The following is a 26,063-nucleotide window of genomic DNA, read 5'->3' on the forward strand; positions in this document are numbered from 1 at the left end:
TAGAGTTCATGCACGCATTTACAGCTCTTTGGGAGCAGTCATTAATTTGTGTGAGATAATGTATGTGCTACTGGGGTCTCTGTAAGGGCCTACTTTATAGAAACACATAAGCATCTCTATTGCCTTTAAACTAGGTATAAAGTTGGCATCTTTTTGGATATTTTATACAGAGTAGGTGCCTTACTACATAATTCCCTCCACATTGGAATTATGAAAATAATTAAATTCAGGGGAAGGATATATCTTGACAATGTGCTTGCATGATAAAACAGCTACAGGTAATATGCAGCTCAGAGGAAGTCAGAGACTCCCATAATTCAGCAGGTGTTAAACATGATTTCATGTCGGGGAGTTAATGTCTCCTAAACTATATGTTTTTTGAAACATCTTTTAAGCTAAGTGCTATTTTTCTATTTAATGGAAATTGAATGATAATTAATATAATGTTATGACTTAATGAAGAGTGTGAAGTTGATTTGAGTAGGATCATTTGTTAAATTTCTGTTGAAACTTTATGCTTCTGAAAGTCTCTGAAACTCAATTATAATTGTTAAATACTTTCCAGGTTTAATATATACCGTATTTTTCGTTCCATAAGACGCACCTGATCATAAGACGCATCCTAGATTTAGAGGAGAAAAACAAGAAAAAAAACATTCTGAACCAAATTGTGCACCCAGCCTCCCTCACTCCCTTCCAGGCTCTGCACCCAACCCCACAATCAGGCTCTACACTCTGTCCCACCCCTTCCCTGCCAGGCTCTGCACCTTGTCCCCCCTTCCCTGAAATGTAACCTGCACCCCCTCTCATCTCTGGTAGTCTAGTGGTAGGCTGAGACAGGACGGATCCATCCCAGCTGACTAACAATTTTTTCCTCCTCCCCCTCCCTTCCCGGTATCTTTTTAAAATACCCATGCCCACCCTTTTAAAACATCTCCCCACGCCCACCCTTCCTTCCTTTTAAAACACCACCGCCCTGCAGTACTTTTTTTTTTTTGAAATGCAAGATATCAGAGATGTTTATTTCCAAAAGCTAACATTTAAATTAATAAATGCAAAATAAAATACTTTTTTCTACCTTTGTTGTATGAACATGTTTTGGTTTTTTTTGGTAATTTACTTTGACTCCATGTGTCTCTTTTCTGTTTTTATCTGTTTGTGCAGGATCTCCTTTCCCTCAGACAATTCTTCTATTCCCAGGTCCACCATCCTTGTTCCTTCTGCACCCCTATTTTCCCTACTCAGCATCTTCCTTCTCTGTTCCTGTCCTACCTCCATGTTCCCATCTGCCCCTTTTCCAGCATTGTCCCTCAGTGTCCTAATCTTCTCCATTTTCCAGCATTGCCTCTATGTTCCACTGTTCCTACCCTCTCTCTGTCTACCATTGATAGTCTGCATCCCTGACCCTGCAATCCCTCCTCGCCCAGCATCTCTCTTCTATGTTCTTATCTCTCCCCATGTTCAGCTTCTCCTTCTTCTAAAGATCCCCTCCCCCCATCTCACCTCACCGCCACATATCTTCCCCGCCTCCCCCCTCCCGGGTGGGGTACTGGCATCTTTCCCCTCTTTCCCTCCTCTGATGCAGTCCCTTTCTTTCCTCTCTACCTGCTTTTCCCCATCCCTGTGTTCCTCCTTATTACTCCGGCAGCAGAGATTGCATGCAATCTTCCCCGCAGTACCTTTTTAAGCCTGGTGGTCCAGCAGTGTATGGGCCAGCAGGAGCATGCTTTCGGTGCTGCTGCCTGGGCCTGCGCCTCTTTCTGAATTGCTGGAGTAAGTTCTCGTGTGTCATGCAGCAGCCCTTAGGTCAAAGACCAGTGCCCTGATTGAGTCTAGCCTTACCTGCGTACATTCCGGTTCTGCAGGAACTTGTCTAACCTTGTCTTGAATCCCTGGAGGGTGCTTTCCCCTATAACAGCCTCTGGAAGAGCGTTCCAGATTTCTACCACTCTCTGGGTGAAGAACTTCCTTACGTTTGTATGGAATCTATCCCCTTTTAACTTTAGAGAGTTTGATTTATCTTAATCCCAGACTTCAAAAGTCCAGGGGAACCACTAACTAATAAAAGTTTGGTTTTTCCTGAATTAAGTTTCAACTTAAGTAACATCCAGTCTTCCATACTTTTAAGAACTCTCAAAATCAATGCTATATCCAAGGAAACTAAAGTTGGAACTAGAACCAGGACTGTAATGTCATCTGCATAGCTAAAAAGCAGATGTGTGCACAACTACCGTGCAAGTCTTGATTTATGTGCCTAGCTTTAGGCGTAATCACTTATATTAGTTCAATGGCTAGTGTAAATGCTATCCCCAACAGTAGGCAGTTAGGCACATAAATGCTAGAATTCTATAACCCCTCTCGGGTCCATGCCATTTTGAAGATGCATGCTATGGAATTTTAGCACGCAACTTATAGAACATTGACTAAGGACAATTACATACTTAACTGCCAATTAATGCAATTAGTGCCAATTAACATCAATTATAGACAATAATTGGATGATAAGGCCAATTAGCAGCTATTTAAATCTTTATGTTCTACCTGACCTTATTCTATAAGTGCCATATATATATTTACATACTGGTTGAAAATTTGTGTGGGTAACTTTCTAGAATTTTGGATAAATGTACAATTTCCAGCCCCACCTCTGCCCCTCGTTGAACCTAGCTCCTTATTATCTGGCTAAAACCTGTTTAATGATTTAAATAGACCAATTTCAGGATGGGTGTTAGTAGGTAGAAACCTCTGCAATTGTCCTGGACCTCCATTTCTCAAAGAACTCCAAGCCTACCTGAAGCAGAAGGAAGCACAGCCTGAAGTGGGCCTTTGCTGTCCCAGTTTCTGCCCTAGGTTCCTGCATATCTAACAGCAAACCTGCCAAATTTTATCTATATAGTTCTAAAACATAGAATGCATAATTTGCTTCCAGTATCGACTTTATTTGTGTAGGCATGTCTGGGATAAATGGCATGACATTTCTAGTGCAAGCAGTGTATGAAATGAAGAAAGAAATATCACTTATTTTATTATCATCTAGTCTTCAATTGAGCTGTAATGGAGAAGGGGGTGGTGTGTTAAAGTGACTTGAAAAGAATTCATAGCTTAATGCTTTAACCAATAGATCCAACAAATTGGATCACTGAGATCATAACTGGCAAGAAAGAAAATTATGAGCTACATAAAAGAAAATTCTGAGCTACATAAAATTATGAGCTACATAAAAGAAAATTCTTGGCTTAATGAGATTAGAAATATGAGATAAGATATACTAGGGGGCACATAATGCCTTGTTCAACTGCCTGGCATGTAAATTCTTTCAAAAAAGTTGAGAAAGGTCATGAGAAGCAGCAGCTGGACTCATTCAGAGGAAGCGGAATATCTTTTTGTTTGGAGGTGCCCAAGCTGTGCCCCAAACCCTTCCATACCATCTCATAGTCCTTCCTTCCTATGATATCCAGCCTCTATCTCTCTCTCTTTCTCTTCCTCCCTCTCAATCCTCCCATGGTGTTCAGCATTTCTCTCATTTCCTATTCCTTTCCCCTATGGCCTGCATCTCTCTCATTCCCTCTTCCTCCCCTCCCCTCTCTTCTTCCTTCACTCCCATACTCCCATCTTCCCTTCCTTACTCCATCTTTAACATCTTTGTCCTTCCCTCTCTTTGTCATGATCTCCAGCATTTTTCTCCTTCCATACCTCCTCTTCAGCATCTCTCTTCTTTCTTCCCTGCCCACTTCAGTATCTCTCTCCTTTCCTTTCCATCCTCTCAACTCTTTTAGCTGCTTACTTAACTGGCATTGTGGTTGGCCCTGGCTCCTCCCATGCTCTGATCCCTACCTTCCATCCCCAACATTGATCTGATCCTCCGCCCCCCCCTCCCCACATCACTCTGATCGCCCTCCTGCCCCATGATATCACTCTGACTCCTCTTCCTACCCTCCAAGTCACAGCAGTTCACCCTAACCTACCTGAATAGACCTGGTATTCTAGTGGTCATCAGGGCAGGAGTGTACCCCACTTGCTCTTGCCCCTTGCAGCTCCTGATAGTGGCTGCTGTAACCTCTGAATATCAGTCAGAACCCTCCATGACAAACTCTCCATGGCATAACTCTCCATGGCAAACACTGCCTCTCATTGGAGGCAGATGCCCAATGCCAGTGCTTGGACATGGCCAAGCACTGAATGTCAAGAACTAATTTAGCCAGTGACAGTCATGTAGTATCTTCTATGAATGCTGCAAATTCTTCTATGCTATGTCTGCCAAATATGTCTTTCACTTAATTTTGTCCTATCTATTACTTTGAATGCACCTTTGTAACCCATTCTGGGCTCCTTTGGGAGGACAGGCTAAATGAATGAATAAATAAAAACCTCTGACCACCGGTGGCTGAATATTGACCAGTATGTCTTCATTTCTAGAATATTGCACAGTACAGCCCCTTTGTAATTTTACCTTAAATGGATTTTGAAAATACATTTTGTTTGAATTCCAAACATATTTGAGTAAATTGTACTTAAAAAATATTTGATGGAAAGTTAAATGAAGACTACTATACTGTAGCTCTATCTTACATACCAGAAATGAGATTGCACATAATATGTGTACATGCAGTCACTCTGGAGTAATCATTTCTCATATTATGCGATTGTATTGCTTGAAATATTCCCAGCATTTGCGCTGATGACTCTGCTAGCTTTTATGATTCTTGGTCTTATGGAAATACACCAAACTTGTCAAAGACATCACATTGTATCCCAAAGAAGGCAAATGTTTGTAGCATTTTTTTTTAAAGGTTTTGCATAAAGAATAGTATGACAAATTTCCATTAGCGCATTGTCAATACTTTAAGCATATCATCTCAGTCAGTTCTTTTTCTATTCTTATCGGCTGTTGTCATTTCTCAGAGAACATATGGTACGTTTTCTCCCCCCACTTTTCTCTTGCAAATCTGCAATGCAACAAAAGTGATTCAGTGCAAGAAAATAGATTGAACACCTGGATGAATGAATGGCTCTTCCTTTAGCAGTATTAAAAAGCTGTTCAGCTCTTTGGTATGCTTTCTGTTGAGAAAAAATTATTAGACTTCTCCTCAATCAATTCCTCAGCATTAAAGACTAACCTCTTCAATCTATATTTACCACTGTGATAAACAATACAAACAGTGCACCTTGTAGAACAAAGACATTTCCTTTATTTTTGTGGAACTGTGGCACTAAGTAAATTTTCACGAGATTAACATTGGCATTATCAGTTCCAGAAGACACCATATGCTCAATTGCAGTCTGGGTCACATCCATCACTTCTCTGCAGTAAATGCCTGTTGTTTTTTTTAAACCTTTTGGCTATTATTTTCATGGAAGCTAAGTGTACTAAGTAAAAGTAAAACTTCCCACCTAGTTTGCAGGTATGTTGACTGTATACCTAGGGCTCCTTTTATTAAGCTGCACTAGCGGTTTTAGCATGTGCTATTGAGCTGGCATTAGTTCTTGGCACATAGTGTGGGGTTAGCACGCACGGCAATGCAGCACGCGCTAAAAACGCTAGCGCACCTTAGTAAAAGGTGCCCCTAGTTTCAAAAGGAAACATGTGAAGGGCAATTCTAAAGTCTAGTTGTCCATATACAGTACATAAATGCATGCATAAATGAATAGAATGTTGGTACTTATGTGCATAAGTGTGCACTTATCCATGATAGTGCCATCAGGGCACCTAAGCTCCTCCTTTCACAATGGTGCAAGTAAGTGCCATAGCACATAAATGCAAGGGGGCATATATATACATGGCTAGAGGATAGGTGGGACATGGTTGGGGGTTCACACTTACATGCACAAATTACAGAATATTGTCAGCATGCATGTTCCTCTTATATCTATGTTAACACACATATAGAAGCTAAATAATCTGCCCCAATCAAATAATCATAAAGATACAAACAACATGGACAGAACAATATGGGGCTCATAATAAAATATTAAAACGTCCAAAAACCAACCTAAGTCGGTACTTGGACGATCAAAAAGACAGGTTGTCCAAGTACTGATAATCAAAACTGGTTTTAGACATATCTAAAACCAGCTTAGGCCTTTTCACTGCCTCTGTACGCCCAGAATGAAAAGGGGCATTTTTGGAGCAGTGGATAGGGCAGGAAGGTGGCTTTGAAGTGGGCTGACCTAGACTTAGTTGTCTGATAGCCATAATCAAAAAGGTTTAACAGGTTGCCAGATGGAACTTATACATTTTGACTTAGACCAAGTCAAAACAGGTATAAGTTCCGAATCGTGCCGCTGAGCTAATTGCAGCTGCTGCAATCAGCTCAGCAGCCCAGGCAAACCGTCACTCCCGCACCCGTAATGATTGCGGCAGGAGAGATTCCCAATCCCAAACTCATTGGCAAGAGGGATGCTCAATTCCTCCTGCCGGACAATCTCCCCCCAAACACCTGCTGGACTGTCCACCTCCCCAGACCCCCCCCCCTCCTGCTGGGGAACATTCTGTGAGGATTTGGGGGATCACGGCAGGAAAAATTGGGCATCTCTCCAGCTGAGGAACATTTTGGGTGGGGGTCATGTTGGCTTTTGGCAGGAGGGACTGGGCATCCCTCTTGTCGTGATCATTGTGGGGGAAGGGGACAGTTCCAGGATTCTCTAACCAGCGTTGTTTTATTATAGACGCCAGTTAGAGAATTGTGCTTTTAGGTGAAGGACTGGCTCCTCCTTCGCCTAAAGGTCTTGTTTTGGGCATTTGGAACTTGGGCAATTTTTTCTAAACGTACATGTAGTGGCAGTCTTGGTGATTAAACTGCTGAATGTACAGGTAGGCCATTCTCAGAAAAAAATCTCATTTTGGACTTTTTTTTTTTTTCCGAGAATAGGTATTTCCCTGCTGCCTACTTTGTGTGCCTAGGGACTTAGGTTAAAAGGGGACCCACCTTTTTGATACAGCTTTCAATCCTTAACCCTTCTCCTATAACCTCCAACCCAGCCAGCTGATTAACCGTTCCCCTTAACTGTATCCATGACATCCTGTTTGTCTGTCTTGCCTATTTAGATTGTAAGCTCTTTCGAGCAGGGACTGTTTTCTTACTCTTTGTGACTTTGTACAGTGCTGCGTGCATCTGGTAGCGCTATAGAAATAATTCATAGTAGTAGCAGTAGTAGTAGACTTAAATGTTTTTGATTATGACCCTCCACATGTCTAAACTTTTACTCTTTGTGACTTTGTACAGTGCTGCGTGCATCTGGTAGCGCTATAGAAATAATTCATAGTAGTAGCAGTAGTAGTAGACTTAAATGTTTTTGATTATGACCCTCCACATGTCTAAACTGGATCTTAATGACAATAGAACATGAGAAAAAGGACCTCAAACACCCAAACTTTGGGTCACACCCTGAGTTTTGCTGGGGTCATGAATAATATCATTGGTCCAGAAAAACCTCACGCTAATTGTTTCTTTATTTCAATACTATACTTTTTTTTTTTTTCTGTGTGCTTAGTTTTTCTTTGAAACTTAAATAGTGAATGCAAAACCAAACTCAAACAAAGGAAACGCTTAACTTAAGCACCCAGTGAGGAATCTGCTGTTTCACACAGGGCTTCTTCAGGGATTTAGTGTTTCTCTATCGTTTTTCTGGTAGAATATCCAAATTTATTGTCCACGGTTCAAACATCTTGTAAAAAAAAGAAAAGAATCCCGTTTAAACAATGCTGTGTGGAGTTGGACTAAGGACACCTACCCTGCATGTGGTAAATAATGTTAAAAAATATACTTACTTTAGTAAAGCAACATTCTGGCTTTCAATTGCAAATCATTTAGATTTTCAAAGATGGTGCCCGCTATTTAGTTAAGATACCATCATGCATCAACCAATCAGAATCAAAAATGTCAGTGGACTGAAACTGAATGGTCACTGAATAAATAATTCACAAAACTTACATGAAAACCATCCAACTAGGGTGTCATCATATTTTGACCAATCCGAATCTAAAATAACACAAAAATGTGTTATCAAAAAATGAATCATTCACAAAACTGACCTCATCAAAAGTAACGTTCTTGAACACATTCAAAATCGGATCTAATGGACTGGGGGTGGGGGTACCAAGTAGACTTGCCATACACTTTATAACAATCAGTAAAATTTGAAATATTCCCCCAAAAGATCTTCAATTGTATGGATCTAATTAAACGTTCAATGTCAATTTTTCCTTGGAATTCATCAAATTCATCGAATTGCTCAATGTTGATGCCATCCTCTGTTGTTTTTCCCCCTGATTTTGTCAATAATTCTTTTTTCTGGTTTGTAAAAAATCATCCCTAGACATTGTGGATCTGGAAAAGCTTACAGATGATGTGCTACTAAATGCTACTTTACGATTCTCATTCATATCATTTTTCTTATAAATCCAAACATTTATCCTGTTATTGGATTCACTTGAAGCAGGTCTTGTCAGACAAATCTTATCAATTTCTATGCCTTTAATTCTTCCATAATATTATAATGAGTTGTCTTTTCCCTTTCCCAATGTGTTATTTACCTTAATTGTTTCTTTTTTGGAACTAAATTGTATTTCTTCTCTAAACTCACCTTATGCTTGACCTTGTATGTATTTAATGAATTTTATTATGTTTAATAATAGTTTTTGTTAGTCATGTCTGTTTCCCTCTATTCTGTAATTTTTAACTGTACATCGCTTAGAATTTGAAATAGGCGATTAATCAAATCTTATAATAAACTTGGAAACTTGAATAGTTGACCAGAGAATTGGATAGAGGGCGTGCGCTAGATATGGTGTGTTTACAATTTAGCAAAGTCTTTGACAATGTTTTACATGGGCATCTAATAAATAAACTGAGTACTCTCAGGATGGGCCCCAAAGTGATGGACTGGGTCAGGAACTGGTTGAGTGGAAAGTGACAGAGGGTAGTTTTATGGAGATCTCTCTGAGGAAAGTGATGTTATCAGTAGTGTGCCTCGAGGTTCAGTTTTTAGGCCTGTTCTTTTTAACATTTTTGTAAGCAATATTTCTGAAGGGCTGTTAGGTAAGATTTGCCTCTTTGTGGTTGATACCAAAATCTGTATTAGAGTAGACACCCCTTGTGGTGTGAATAACATGAGCTTGAAAAATGGACTGAAATTTGGCATGCAAAATTTGGGATGCAAAAACCAGAGGGAACGGTACAGTTTAGAGCAGGGGTCTTCAAAGTCTCTCCTTGAGGGCCGCAATCCAGTCAGGTTTTCAGGATTTCCCTAATGAATATGCATTGAAAGCAGTGCATGCTCATAGATCTCATGCATATTCATTGGGGAAATCCTGAAAACCCGACTGGATTGCGGCCCTCAAGGAGAGACTTTGAAGACCCCTGGTTTAGAGAATGAAGAACTTTTGTACACAAAAGAGGAGCAAGACTTAGGTGATAGTATGTGATGATCTTCAGGTGGCCAATCAGGTTGAAAAGGTGACAGTGAAAGCTACGTAGAAGGATGCTAGGGTGCATAGGGAGAGACATAGCCAGTAGGAAAAAAGAGGTGCTGATGCCCCTGTACTGTATAAGACTCTGGTGAGACCTCATTTAGAATATTGTGTACAATTCTGGAGACCACACCTTAAAAAACATATAAACAAGATGAAGTCAGTCCAGAGGAAGACTACTAAAATGGTTGATGGTCTTCGTCATAAGGCACAAAGATCTCAATATGTATACTTTGGAGGAAAGGTGGGAGAGGGGAGATATGATAGAGAAATTTATTTGGCATGTATTTGCTTAGGGTCTGATTCTTTATGGTACAAAGTGCACAAATCTGTGCGCATTGCTAATGTGCGCAAACAACTTAATTACTTAACAAGCTAATCAGCACTGATAATTGGTATATAATCTAATATAATAAAATGGTAGGACGCGCATGCGCACTAAAAAATTGTGTTCCCTGATCTATCGTGGAAACACGATTGCGCATGCGCGGGTTTTACGTCACCAAACTCTGTTCCTCCTCCACCATGCCACGCCAGCCATGTCCACCACCGGCCTCGAGCTCCTGGGGGCCGGCGGTGCGAGCCGCCCGCCCGCTGCTGAGGCCCCGCCTCCCGCTTCCACCCTACACGCCAGCCATGTCCGCCGCCGGCCTCGAGCTACTGGGGGCCGGCGGCACGAGCCGCCCAACCGCTGTTGAGGCCCCGCCTCCCGCTTCTGCCCTACACGCCGACGCCAGACGCCGCCCGGCCGGTGCTGAGGCCCCGCCTCCCACTTCCGCCCTATACGGCGACGCCAGACCCGGCACAACAAAATGGCCCTCACATCCGCGAATAGGGTTGCCATGGAAACAGAGGGGATCAGGAGCTAAAAAAACAAACAAACAACAGTGCACAAGGACAAACAAACAAACAGAGGGAATCAGGAGATTTAAAAAAAACAAACAAACAACAGTGCACAAGGACAGAGACACACAGACACTCACAGAAGGACAGGGGGCTAAAGAGACAGATAGAAAAAAATAACAAAACACTAAGGAGAAAGAGAGACACAGGTAAGGAGTGCTGCTGGGCAGGGGGAGCAGGGAAGAGGGTCAGGGGGAGAAAAGAAGGAGTGCTGCTGGACAGGCAGAGCAGGGAAGAGGAATAGGGGAGCAGGGAAGAGGAACAGGGGAGCAGATAAGAAGTGCTGCTGGACAGGGGGAGCAGGGAAGAATGACTGCGGAGCAGGGAAGAAGTGCTGCTGGACAGGGGGAGCAGGGAAGAGGGTCAGGGGGGAGCAGGTAAGGAGTGCTGCTGGACAGGGGGAGGTAAAAGGAAGGGAGAAGACCTACTGCTGGACAGGTGGAACAGGCAAGGGGTGATGGTTGACAGCCGAGGAAAGAGAGAGACAGAAAGCGGCCAAGAGGAGAGAGAGAAAAATAAATAAATAAAGACACACACATCTATTCTAGCACCCGTTAATGTAACGGGCTTAAAGACTAGTAAGTAATAATAACATAGTAACATAGTTATTATTACTTATTATATACCAATTATCAGTGCTGATTAGCTTGTTAAGTAGAACAAAATCTTTTCCAGAGAAAGGAAAATGGTAAAAACAGAGGACATAATTTGAGGTTGAGGGGTGGTAGATTCAGGGGCAATGTTAGGAAATTCTACTTTACGGAGAGGGTGGTGGATGCCTGGAATGTGCTCCCGAGAGAGGTGGTGGAGAGTAAAACTGTGACTGAGTTCAAAGAAGCGTGGGATGAACACAGAAGATTTAGAATCAGAAAATAATATTAAATATTGAACTAGGCCACTTACTGGGCAGACTTGCACGGTCTATATCGGTGTATGGCCGTTTGGTGAAGGATGGGCAGGGGAGGGCTTCAGTGGCTGGGAGGGTGTAGATGGGCTGGAGTAAGTCTTAACAGAGATTTTGGCAGTTGGAACCCAAGCACAGTACCGGGTAAAGCTTTGGATTCTCGCCCAGAAATAGCTAAGAAGAAAAAAATTAAAATAAATAAATAAATAACTGGTACTTATTAGAATTTGCATACACAACTTTCTAAGCATTCTATAAAGTGGTGTGCATAAATTCTACTGTACCAATCTGAAATGAGGGTGTGGCTAGGTGAGGAGCATGGGTTGATCGTGAGTGTTCCTAAAAGTTAGGTGGACTGTTAAAGAACACACCTGATCTGCGTACAACTTAGGTGCAGGTATTTAGACCTGAATTTCATTGGTTTAAATGGCTGCCTCTACATGTTAGTCAAATGTACAGACATTAAGTATGATTCAGAAGCATTTTAAAGAATCACACTAAGTGCTATCCTTTTTGAAGCCAAATTCTTAGCCATCATATATAGAATATGGCCCATACTGTACAATTTGGGCTACTGAAATTCCTTCTTTCAAGATAACCAAATTTACCTTTGATAAGATTCATTACATGTAGGTCATTGGGTTAAACTCTGATAGACTGTCCCAAATAAGAGTTAACTGTAACTTTGTGGGAACCATGCCTTATCTAATTCATGTACAGGGTAAATGTATTTGAGATTTCCTGAATACATAACCTGTTTATCTATTCATTAAAAGGGCACCTTGGCGGGCACGTTCAGCATTTTAAGATGTACATATATAAGATCTTTACAGTATATCTCAATAAATTATAAATTCACATGCCCTCCTTATCTCCGAGAACAGTTGTATATCTTGAAAACTCATCATCACAAGCCTTCTCGGAATTTTTTGCAGTGAATTAATCCTGAATAATTAATGAGTGTAAAAGAACCAGACAAGAACTCGGGCATGCTAATCATTAGTTTCACACTCAATTACAAGAGAAATTGTCTCCTAGCCTGCTATTGCCATAAAATTTATTGTTTCATTAACTTTAACTATACAAACCTGGTCAAATCATAGTATGAAGAAGCACATTCCCTACATACAGGTCATACCAAGGTGAAGAAATGCATATGTTTATGTCTATTGTCCTTTGATATACCACTTTATCTTGGAGAAGTTTAGGGTGCTGTACAATTTTTTTTTTTAATCAGGTACTCTAAGTATTTTCCCTTTCTGTCCTGGTGGGCTCACAAGCTGACTATGGTACCTAGGGCAAAGGTTAGGTGACTTGCCCAGGGCCATAAGAAGCAGCACCGGGATTGAACCTGCAACCTCAGGGTACTGAGACAGCAACTCTAATCACTAGGCCACTCCAAGGCAGAAAAATAAACTCTACTAATTTACTGTATCTATATCACCACTAGTTACTGATGTAATTTAAGTAGTGAGTACTGAAAGATGAGCTTAATCTATAATGCATCTTTATCTCATATGATTTGCCCCAGTTAACACCTCATGCAGTGTTATGAAACACATTCATTAACAAGGCCTGTCACATTTTAAAATCATACCATTATTCTTTCTTAAAAATTATACTATTTGTTATGTGTACAGTTATTATCCTACATAAATACAGTTAGTTACATGTATTATGCTTGATTCATTTTTCAATAATTATTTCCTGCTATAAACAAGTTTCTATGCTTAGTCTCACTCAAGCAATAAAATAGAAATTAATGTAACAGATAAGTCAACAACATTTTGATAGTCATTTTGTCTCATGATACTTAACAGACATGAAACAGCTATAAGAGATAGTATCAAAACTCAGAAATGGTGAAAAATCCAATAATTATCAATAATAAACACATTCATGTGGATTGTATAAAAGGTAGAAAGAGCTAAAACATGAGTCAAGGAAGGCCCCACTGGGAGGAAAAACCTCAGACAAAGCCCTCCCGCCACCACAGCTGTGGCTAAGGTGTTCAGACGGAGAACCTCATCGGCATAAAAAACCTCCCGTGGTGCCTAATATGGCTCTATGTAGTGCAAATAAGCTATAAAAGATTTACATTTTTTCTATATTTAAATAACTGAAGGCAAAGTTGGCCATCCTTGGATGTAATTTAGGTATACAAAGGAAGTCATTCACTAATGATTAGCATGTGCTAATGGTATTAGTTTTTACTTTCTTCCATAGGACCTATAGGATTATAATGGGCTCTATGGCAGAAAGCATGAACTAATACACAAGCTAGGCATCAGAAATTGAGTTAAAGAACATAGGCAGACAAAAGTTTATATCAGTATTCAGTGGAGGTTCTAATTAATTGCTAACCAGATATTCTGATTCTGTTACATTTATCTCAGTTAATGCATTGATGGACAGGGTTCAGTTCTACTATAATTTTCTCTTTTGCATTGTTATGTGAAATCCTAACTTACCCTTAAAGTCTTTATATGATACTTTGAGTTGCTTTATTACCAATAGAGCAAGTTCAAATACGTTACTGGCCGTATTGAGGTAGAAGAAGATATCTTTTTCCTTAGAGGACCTACGGCAACAAGAGGGCATCCATTGAAACTCAGGGGTGGGAGATTTAATAATGACACCAGGAAGTATTTCTTCACTGAAAGGTTGATTGTTGGAATGATCTTCCACTTCAGGTAATTGAGGCAAGCAACGTGCTCGATTTTAAGAAAAAATGGGATAAGCATGTGGGTTCACTTTGAAGAAGTGCTTAGGGGGGAGGGTCCTTAGAGTGGGCAGACTTGTTGGGCCGGTGGCCCTTTTCTGCCGTCATATTCTATGTTTCTATGTGTTTAATTAATGACACAGGGAGTGTGTGGTGCAGTGGTCGGAGCTACAGCCTCAGCACCCTGAGGTTGTGGGTTCAAATCCCTCGCTGCTCCTTGTGACCCTGGGCAAGTCACTTAATCCTCCCATTGCCCCAGGTGCACTAGGTAGAGTTTGAGCTCACTGGGACAGATAGGGAAATATGATAAAGTACCTGAATTTAAAACCATTTAGGATATAAGTGGTATATAAATAAATAAATATTTGTCTCTGTCCCCATGGGATCTATCTGCATCCCAGTCCCATCCTCACAAGTTCTGTCCCTGTCCTTGCCCCGTCCCTGAAAGCTCTGTCATCATCTGCACAAGTCTCAAACTCGCAGGAATGGAGATAGATCCTACTCAGCTCTCTTTTCTAGTGCTGTCCTGTTGCTCATATGCTCCTTCAGGCGGCAGTGTCCCTGTTGAACAGCAGGTCCACCACAATCATGTAAATTTTGGCATTTGCTGTTTTCCTCAGCTGACCTTTACATTTTCCCCACTCTTCAATCTTAATCCTTTTCAAGAACCTCCACCCTCAGATCACCATTCTTATTTTAAATTTTTATTGCTTTATCAATTAAATTCACAAACATCCACCTCTTTAAGTAATACAGAGATTAAGAAAGTTTTTTTTTTTTTTACATAATAATGAAAAATATGATATCCATATTTTAAGCACTCTTCCTCAGACCACTATCCTAAGCTAGGGAGAGGAAAAAAGATAAGGAAATCTCCCAAAATATTTTGATAATTAAGAAAATATAGGCTTAACGCGTTACATCATCATCTAACTTTATAACAACCCTACACATCATTGAGCAACTTAGGGCTCCTTTTACTCAGGTGCTCTAACGTTTTTAGCGCACGCACAAGATTAGCGCGAGCTAGCCAAAAAATTACTGCCTCCTTAAAAGGAGGTGGTAGCGGCTGGCGTACTCTAAAACCACTAGTGCGCCTTTGTAAAAGGAGCCCTTAGTATCTAAAAAGGTTTGAAGTGGTTCAGGAGCAAAAAAAAAATTTTATCCCAACATATCTGACCAGACATTTACAAGGATAGTTCAACAGAAAAGTAGCACCCAAAGTTTTAACTTCTTGTCTCATATTCAATAATTTCCTGCGTTCTTGAGTTGTCTTCATCACAATTGGGGAAAACTCAGATTCTTTGTCCATGAAACAAAGCTTGTGAAAATCAAAAGAACATATGCATTATTGCATTTAGATCTTGTTCGAATACGAAAGAAACATGGAGAGTAGAACAAGATTCATTTTCTACCAGAGAACTTTCCAAAAATTCAGATAAATTGTTCATGTTGATAACTTGTGGATTATCAACTTCAAAGGGATTACCTGGCTTCTTTTTTCCCAGCAGATAATATATTGGAGATATTGTTTCCCAACAGTTTTCAATTTGTTCAATTTTTCTTTGAAGAAACAGTTTTTCTTTATCAAAGTTCCCTGTTAAATCTTGCAATGAAGATATTTCTTTGTTTATCAGGTTAAATTTATTAATAGTTTCATTTTTTATTGACTCCACAGATACAGATAAAGCATCTATTTTACTCACAACTGCTGAAAATTCTCCAGTCAATTTGGTCACTGCAGCTTCATGCCTTTAAAGCATATTCCAAACGTTGTCCAGTGTCACCATCGTTGGGGAGCCTCTATCTCCTGCTCCCTGGATGGTCTGAATCTCGGTGTCCTGGTCCGCTTCAGCCCCCTCTCTGCATGGCTATATTAACCTCTTCTGGGTTTCAGCCACAGTACCGTCGCCGGGCCCCCAGCACCAGAAATGGTGGAGGTCAGGTGATCAAAGCAGACAAAGAAATTTCTAGCCCAGATGCTCCGGAGGCTCCTTCCTCTGAGGCAAATGCAAGCAGCTCTGCTCCAGCTATCGATGGTGAGCTAGCCATGAAGCAATCCATCATCACCTGTCCAGCTAATGAGGGGTTCAGCTAGATGGAACCCTTATGCTTGGTATGTTGCATGTCCAAAAAGAAAAAGAAGCAACTCCAAAGAGGAAAATGGTAAGGTAAGGCAGAGCGCTAACGCTGGCTGCTGACACGCCACCATCTTGACCACTCCCCAGCTTAACCCAGATCATTCTTTTCAAAGACCCTGTGCAGAGATCTACTTCCCCCACAACCCTTGCAGCTCAGCCCTTCAGTCCTTGACTAAAGCAGCCTTCCCACTGGATGGAGCCTACCTCAGTTTCTTTAGTCGAAGGAGGGGGTGAGAGGTGCATGGAGAGCTGCAGTGGATTAAACTCTGGGAACTATCCTCACACTTAGCCATCCTTCTGGCTTTGAAGTAGTTAATTTACAACTTTGTAGAATCCTGAAAAAGTCCTAGCCTCCTAAATCCTGAGCACACTGATCAAGGCCTCCCCTAAACTTTTGGGCCTGAGGGATGTACCTAGTTTGCCTATGCCTTAATCCTGCTTTGGCAGTAGGTAATTGTTTATGTTGACCATGACTAAATGTGGGCTTATGGGAATAATAGGTAATAACCAAGTGCTGGAGTGATGAGATACCAAGGGGTCTGTTTACTAAAAATGTGGTAAGGTTCTGCACTTTAACTGCAAAAGGAAATACATAGTGAGTGCAAATATTGTGCAGTAACTGGTGGAAACTGTAGGCACCTAGCATGTCTCCTGCAATTTCTACACAGAAAAGAGAAAGAGGGTCTGAAAAGAGCACCAGAAGGAAGGCTAAATGCACAGGTAAAAGAAATCTAGAAAAGAGCACAAGAAGAAGGACTGGTGAAGAGAGAAAAGAAATAATCCAGAAAGGAACATCAGAACATACTCATAGGTGGATATGAAAGAAAGAGGAGGCTTGGAACAGAGTACTAGAAGGAAGTCTGAGGTAAAGGCTGAGAGAGGAGATTCGAGAATACAAAAGAGCAAGACAGATGCAGGACAGGCTAAGAAGTCAACTGAAGAGGAAGAAGAAATGTAGAAGAATTAACAATTGAGCAACTAGAATATTTAGAACTACATGCAAATACTGGGTTCCAGGAGAGGGAAAGATTACCAGGGCAAAATTTATCACCTACAGTGTAAGACCACAAGTATAAATAGAGAATCTATTGTGCAGCAAAAATAATTATAGAGGCAAAGAGGGCAAAGACCCAGAGGGGGAAAAAATAGAAAGATAGTGTGCAAAATCAAAAATATAAAAACAACACACTTAATTAAAAGAGGAAGATCTTACTTTCAGTATATTATGGGAGCATATGAATTTAACAGCTGAAGCAAAAAAAATGCGAAGATATGATGATAACAGAAAAGAGAGATAATGAAACAGAGATAACAAAACAATTGTACTATATACTGGAGAACAGAATTAATACTATGAAAATCCCATCAACTAAAGCTGAAACAGAAACAGTCTGAAGAAACTTGTACAATAACATGCAGAGCACACCTGGAATTAGAATGGCTACCAAGATGGAATAAGCTGCTTGTTGCTCTGAATCCCCCCTCCCCCCCCCCCCGAGAGCTAGACCAAGACTTCTGTGGGTGGCGGCGTGTGACATCAGATGCTGCCACAGGGACAGAACTTTAAAAGAAAAAGGCAATGGAATCACACCTCCGGAGGCGTCTACTGGCACCTAATGCCACTATGGGCGTGTCTAATGCTGGAAGTGGCATTAAGAGCTGTGAAGCGTCTATGTAGGCGTGATTCACGACAAAGTTAGGTGCTGATTGACACACAATCAGCAGCTGCTTTTTAGGCAGCTGCCGATATTGACGCCGTATAGATAATCCAGGCCTTAATCTGTTATTACTGCAGAAAATGTCCAGTTCATGTCTATCTCAAAACTAGCTATTTTGGGGGCATTCTAGGGATGGAGTCAATTTGTGGCGGGTTAAGTGCTGATATTCAGCACTTAACCAGTCAGCACTTAACCAGTCAGAGTAACCACATATATAGGACCATATAAAAGTCAATCCTATTTTTATGCTGTGCTGAATATCGCACTTAACTAGCTATGCTTTAGCTGTCTCTGCAAACCTAGAAATTCAATGCTGAATCTAGGACGTGACCCAACACTGAATTTCCAGGCGTAACACTTTCTCCCTTCACACATATGGACAGAGAGCCAGGAGAGATTGTGTTTTGGCTTGGAGGTTGTTTTTGCCCCCGGGATCCTGGTGAGTCACGTCAATATTCAATGCTAGTACCTGGATAGGGCCTATCACTAAATACCTGTGTCTAATATACAGTATGTGGAGATTGGCCAGTGTTTCTTTAAACACTAACTGATGGTTGGCTGAATATTGACTGTTTGGTGCTTATCCTGTCATGCTCCTTAGAGGGCTAATTCTACCCCACAGAGAGTGTATGGATAGCTCCTGTGCCATTATCTACAGGCTGTTAATGACAGTACCTCATACCCCATCCAATCATGTTTGAGAACCCACTATATATAAAGACAAACTGCAGACCTCACAGCATACCTTGAAGAAAGCCACAACACCATGGTTGAAATGTCGGTTTCACTTACTCAGATGTGACATAAAAACATAGAAACATGATGGCAGATAAAGGCCAAATGGCTCATCCAGTCTACCCAACTGGAGTAACCATTATATCTTCCTTTCTATAAGAGATCCCACATGACTATCTCAGGCTTTCTTGAAATCAGACACAGTCTCTGTCTCCACTATCTCTACTGGGAGACTGTTCCACACATTTACCACCCTTTCTGTAAAAATGTATTTCCTTAGATTACTCCTGAGCCTATCACCTCTTAACTTCATCCTATGCCCTCTCATTCCAGAGCTTCCTTTCAAATGAATAGAAACATAGAAACATGATGGCAGATAAAGGTCAAATGGCCCATCCTGTCTGCCCATCCGCAGTACCCATTTTCTCTTCCTCTCTCTAAGCGATCCCAAGTGCCTATCCCATGCCTTCTTGAATTCAGACAGTCTCTGTCTCCACCACCTCTTCCAGGAGACTAAACCACGCATCTACCATCCTTTCTGTAAAAAAGTATTTCCTTAGATTACTCTGGAGCCTATCACCTCTTAATGTCATCCTATGCCCTCTCATTACAGAGCTTCCTTTCAAATGAAAGAGACTCGACTCATGCACATTTATATTATGTAGGTATTTAAACGACTATCATATCTCTTCTCTCCCACCTTTCCTCCAAAGTATACAGATTGAGATCTTTAAGTCTGTCCCCATACGCCTTATGATGAAGACCACACACCATTTTAGCCTTCCTCTGGATGACCAGGATAACTACAACATACTGTATATAATCTTTTAAATTCTATGCATAAGTTAGTTAAGCATTGATCATCACAATGGATAGCACATAACATGTTTTGAAAATTAGTCCCCATAATCTTGTTTCATGGAAACTGGTCACCATCATTATCTCCAGGTGAGGTATCATTGCAGTGAATGAAAAAATAGTTTAAATGCATAGTTAGTTTAGCCATCAAGAATGGTTCTCCATGAGATGCGGTTCTCCAATGCTCTGTTTTCACGTTAGTAATGTGCTATTGCTGTGCTGACAGAAACCAGTGCCAGGCTTCCTGCAAGATGTGCATAATAATTCATTATTATTTCTGTTAGATACCACCAAGTTCTGCCCTACTGCAACGTTTTGACGCGTGGACATTTTGAGCATTATGGAAATTAGTTTGATCAATAACTACCTTCCTCCGTGTTGCACTTCATTTGTTGCCTGCTTTCCAGTTCTGAAAAGCAAATTACCAAGCTAATCAAGCTGTTGCATTTTAGCTCACATCCTTAGTAAAGAAGTGATTAATATCACTTTGTAGGCAGCAATTTCTGAGAAATTTGAAGGGGAGACGGGTGAGATTACTTTTTCAATTGACTAAACATGAGCCATTAATGTCAACAGAGAGAAAATAGATAAAATATGGCTGACTTAAATGATTTGTTTCCTGCCTTTCTCGGTGTCTGTTGTGCCGTTGTTTTCCGTTGACTACCCAAGGAGTATATTTAAATTATACATTCCCCCCGCTCAAGCTATTCAGAGAAAGATACAATGAATAATTGAAACCAAAGGGAATAAAAGATACCTGATCAAAATTTGGCATGATAATTGCTAAAAATTTAATCAAACACTCCCAACTCAGATATACATTTGTTACCCATGGTGCATAGCATGTTTTTATTATGGAAAATTCAAAGTTGTTTCAGAAGCACTAAATGTTTTCTCAGGTGTTCTACTACATACTAACAATTTTATAAGCCATATGGGAATGCCCATTATAAAGTATATACAAGAGAGGTACCCTCAGGTCTCCCATAGACAATTATATTTAAATAGTCATAATTAAGTTCTCTCGGATTCTTCCTCCTAATGTTGTGTTTTGCCCTAAGGAAGGTGAGACAAAAGTTTAATATATTTTTTATACTGTGGATCTCTTAACGCCTGTTGATGTGATACACATGTGAAACATTTTGTCTGTCTGTATTTAAAGTTTATAAGTATACCTTCCACTAGAGTTGAAAACAGTAGCTTTCCATCAATACCAAGGTACAGCATAGACAGTTACTATTATTACATTTCTTCTGTTCCATTTTTATACATAGAGATGAAAAAATTTGAAGACATACAAAGGGCCGCTGAAAAGTTCTCAGCCCAACCAACAAAGTTGGGGCAGTCTGCATCGAGGGCTATTCACTAAATCCAGTGATTCTCCACTTTTTTCATTCCATCGGAAAAATACGGAACAAAAAAAAAAGTGGAAAATCACTGGACTAAGGCCTCCTTTTACAAAACTGTGTTAGCAGTTTCTAGCGCGGGGAGACTTTCTGAATGGCCCGCACTGCTCCCGATGCTCATTGAGTTCCTATGAGTGTCAGGAGCAGTGCAGTCCATTCAGTGCGGCTTAGTTTTTCTCCTCTACAAAAAGGAATACAGTATGGGAAAGTTATGCTTTACTTTGTGGGAAGGAAATGGGCTCAGGTTGATAGCAGAAAGGCCAAATACTGTGTTTCCCTGAAAAATAAGCCCTAGCATAATTTTTAAAGATGCTCCTAATATAAGCCCTACCCCAAAAATAAGCTCTAGTTAAGATTGACCCTGCAGCTCCCCTCCCCCCTGAATGTCCGAATGTTCCTGGCACTCCCTGACTCCATCCCTAGTAAAAATTAAAACTCCAGGCTTCCACTATTTCTGGACTGCTGCCCACCATCAGCAGTAGGAGGGGAAGATAGGGCACTGGTCTTTGACCTAGGGGCTGCCGCAGGAGCGGACTGCTGGGCACGATGGACTACTGGTCTGACCCAGCAGCGGCAATTCTTATGTTCTTATAGTAGATGACAGCAGATAAAGACCCGAATGGTCCATCCAGTCTGCCCAACCTGATTCAATTTAAATTTTATTTTATTTTCTTCTTAGCTATTTCTGGGCAAGAATAAAAAGCTCTACCTGGTACTGTGCTTGGGTTCTAACTAGTGAAGTCTCCATCAAAGCTCATTCCATCCCATCTACACCCTCCCAGCCATTAAAGCCCTCCCCAACCCATCCTCAACCAAAAGGCCATATACCATGCAAGTCTGCCCAATACTGGCCTTAGTTCTTCAATATTTACTATTATTTTCTGATTCTAGATCCTCTGTGTTCCTCCCACACTTCTTTGAACTCTGTCATCATTTTTCTCTCCACCATCTCTCTCGGGAGCGCATTCCAGGCATCCACACCAACCAAGATAAATACATACTGAAAAAAATCGGACTTGTCGATTCAGCAACCCCCACCCCGGTGAGACCTGACATACCTCCACTCCAAGGCCTCCTAAAGCAGCGGTGGCGGCAGTGCTCTAAACGGGCTGCTTCGTGGCCTTCCCTGCTGGGGTTCGGCCTTACCTCTGCAGCATCTTTCTATCCCTCCCTCCCATCCCCCCGTGCAATAGAACCCCTCCAACCCTCCCACAATGAGACTGACATACCTCCAAGGCATCCAAAAACAGCAGCGGTGACAGCGCTCTGAATGGGCTGCTTCGCGGCCTTCCCAGCCAGGGCTGGGCTTTCCCTCTGCAGCATCTTTCTAACCCTCCCTTATATTCCCCTGTGCAGCAGAACTCCACCGACCCTCCCACTGTAAGACTGACATACCTCCGAGGCATCCAAAAACAGCGGCAGTGGCAGCTCTCTGAACGGGCCGCTTCGTGGCCTTTCCTCTGCCCAGTCAGATGTCATCCGTCAGTGATGACATCAGTGACCCTGTTTCGGTAACATGGAATATTGCTACACCTTGGGTTTTGGCCAGGTACTAATGACCTGTATTGGCCACCATGAGAACAGGCTACTGGGCTTAATGGACCATTTGTCTGACCCAGTAAGGCTATTCTTATGTGTAGTACGGAAGCAATATTATGCTGAAATTGGAAACCAGAAGATTTCCTAATGAACAGAGTGAACTGATGAAGGAAAAAAACCTGCTTGTACTGAAAAGTGCTGTACCAGAGGTGAGAAGAGAGTCTTGAGGGATGTGGGAGTCAGCACATAGACAATGCAGCAGAATGGAGAAATCACCACACCCATACAAGAAATCCTACCTTACTATGGTAGAAGCACAAGAAAGATAGAAAAGGTGACCTGTGATGCTCAGTTCCTTTATTGTAATCAAGTCTAGAGTCTCTATCTTAATAGAAAAATATATATGCCACTAATATTCTCAGCCTTGCTACTAATCTAATCTAATCTAATCTAATACTTGGTTTTGTATACCAAGACTTCAATCTAAGAGAGCTCGACTTGGTTTCTAATAGTTAGATTAAGCTGAAAGAAACATATTGAATGGATCTCAAAAAGGATTAATTACCAAAGTGTTTAGTAAACAGAATAGTTTTCAAAGCCTTACGAAAAGAAGAAAGGGAATCAGAACTTTTCAGGAAAAGTGGAAGATCATTCCAAAGTTGTATGAACTTGAAGGACAGAAAGAGACCAAAAATCTTGGTTCTTTTGATACCTTTACTAGATGGGCAGGAAAGCTTAAGTTGTTGATCGCCTCTTGCAAAAGAGAATCTATAAAGATTCCAAGATAAAGGTGGTGCTTGAGTCATAAGTTTAATGAATTAATGTAAACCATAAAAAGGCTTTGCGGTCGCCTTTAAATATCAAATTTTTCCTTTTCAGAGGTGCACGGCAGACACTCTCACAAACAGCCAGCGGAGTGGAGGATTGACATATCCCTCCTTTTATAAAACCGTGGTACGGTTTTTAGTGCGGTAACAGTTCTGGTGCTCATAGGAATTCTATGTACATAAGAGCGACTGTTGTATATTCAATCAAATTGTATCCTACCGGTTGCTTTAGTCTTCGTCGGTCCAGCCTTTATTAATTATTCATTTATATTCATTTTCTAATTTTTATCTTTTAATTTTCTATATATTAATATTAAAAGAACATCACTTAGCTTTCTAGTGATCTGTCCTTCATTCACCTCACTAGAAAGCTAAATGACATTCTTTTGATATTAATATATGGAAAATTAAAAGATAAAAATAAAAGACAAAAATTAGAAAATGAATCTAAATGAATAATTAATAAAGGCCGGTAGCGTTGTGCCCGGCTGCGATCTGAAGGTCCATACAATTGAGAACAACAACTATAATTGAGAATACTAAGTGCATTTACCATCTGTCTTTGGCGAGACACCAGTAAGACAAAATGGGATATCATAAGAATTATATGAGCATTGGAGCTGTTACCGCCAAAGCCAGTGATAAAAATTGGGGGAGGAGGATAGTTAGAGCAGTGCACTGAACACCTAGGAAAACCAGGGTTCAAATCCCACTGATGCTCCTTAGACAAATCGCTTCAGTCTCCTTTGCCTCAGGAGCAAATTTAGATTGTAAGCATTCTGGGGACAGGAAAATACAGTCACCTCATTTATACAATTATAAGAAAATAATATAATACATTTTTTATTGGACTAACAATGTAATTTATGATTAGCTTATGAAGGTAACCCCTTTCTTCCTCAGATCAAGATTAGGGATTATCTTTGAAAGCTAATCATAAACTACATTAAGTTAGTCCAATAAAAAAGGTATTATGTTTTTATTTCTACATATTATCTTGAAGAGTGGACAAACATGACCACCACACCTTTACATACACAATGATAAGAAAAAATTCATGTAAAAGAAACAAAATATTAATAAAAGAAGTTAGAATACATTTGTTAATCCTAGGCCATACTAAATAGAGAGATGAAGAACTTTTTTTTAAATCAAAAACAAGAGCGTTATATTGCCCTCTGATAAATTTTATCCTTTAGTGGTGCTCTATTAATGTTTATATGTTTAAAGTAATGTCATTCTCTCTTTACCCCGGGGTTATGTAACCCGTGCTGTGCTTAGTATTTAAGTATAGTGCATATTGGGCACCATTTAATTCTGTAAATGGTGCTCAAATTTGGGCACTGATAAAAATTAGTGCTAAGCGCTATTCGATATATAACATTCAGAGCAGTTTGGCGCTAGGATCTGCATCCACTTTTGGGCACAAGCATTTACATCAACTGACACCTGGTGTAAATTCTCATGCCTAACCTCCCTCTTCTACGAAACTGCGCTAGCAGTTTCTAGCACGGGGAACCATGCTGAATGTCCCGAGCTGCTCCCAACGCTCACAGGAACTCTATGAGCATGGGGAGCAGTGTAGGCCATTCAACGCGGCTCTCTGCACTAAAAACTGCTAGCGCGGTTTTGTAGAAGAGGGAGTAAATTAGACCCAGATCCCTTGAATTCTATAACACTGTGTGCAAATTCCAGGAATGCCCCTGATCTGCACTTTCCCCTCCCATGGCTACACCCCTTTTCAGATCTCCATGTGAAATTTACATGTAAATCCCAGCTCTTAAAGATGTACACACAAATTTCAATGAATGCCAATTGGTGCGCATTGAATTATTAGCACTCATTATCAGAGCTAGTTGGCTCATTTAGCACTTAAATTATCAGTTAAATTGTATGCACAAATTGGACATATACAATTTTGAGCACCATATATAGAATTAAGGTGTTATTGGGTTGTCTACCTTCAGCAGCCATTTCATCGTAAGCATTGAAATGAGAAGGCAATGTAAGATTTCTTATTATCCCTATTCCTTTAATAAAGAAACAAACCTACATTATCTTTCATTATCCTATCCTTTCATTATATTAGTTTTTAATATTTCTAAAGAACATGTTGGGATTGATGCTGCTCATTTTTAGTTCACTGGATAGACAACATGAAACAAAATAGAAAGCAGTCTTTCTTGTTCACTTAGCAACTGAAATGTTGTTCAGTGTTCTGTTCTGATTCAAAATATGTTAATTACAAACATATGCAAGCCAAATAATCTGTAAAATTATTATGCAAGAAAGAGGCTTGCAATTTAACCACAAAGGAAGCTGATATGCCAGAGAGAGACATATTGCCTACAAGGGATCTTCAAAACGTTTGTGCACTTTTATTTTTTTTTAAACACTATTCTTAATTATCTCAAAAGCAAATTACATCACTTTTCCACATAAACACCCTGTGTTTACCTGACTGCCTAGTCACATAACATTCTATGACACGCCCTCCTACCACTTCTCCCACCCCAAAAATTTCCAACAAAAATATGAAAGTGCGGAAACTTATTGAAGAATCCTTGTACTTTAATGTAGAACCATAGAAACGTAGAAAGATGACGGCAGAAAAGGGCTATAGCCCATCAAGTCTGTCCACTCTACTGACCCACCCCATTAAGTCTGAGTGCTAATGTCCTAATTCAATATCTCGACCCTCATAAGGATCCCACGTGGATGTCCCATTTATTCTTAAAGTCAAGCACGCTGGTGGCCTTGATCACCTGCACTGGAAGCTTTTTCTAGTGATCTACTACTCTTTCTGTGAAGAAATACTTCCTGGTGTCACCATTAAATTTC

This window comes from Geotrypetes seraphini, chromosome 5 (genome assembly GCF_902459505.1).
Source record: "Geotrypetes seraphini chromosome 5, aGeoSer1.1, whole genome shotgun sequence".
Classification (NCBI taxonomy): Eukaryota; Metazoa; Chordata; class Amphibia; order Gymnophiona; family Dermophiidae; genus Geotrypetes; species Geotrypetes seraphini.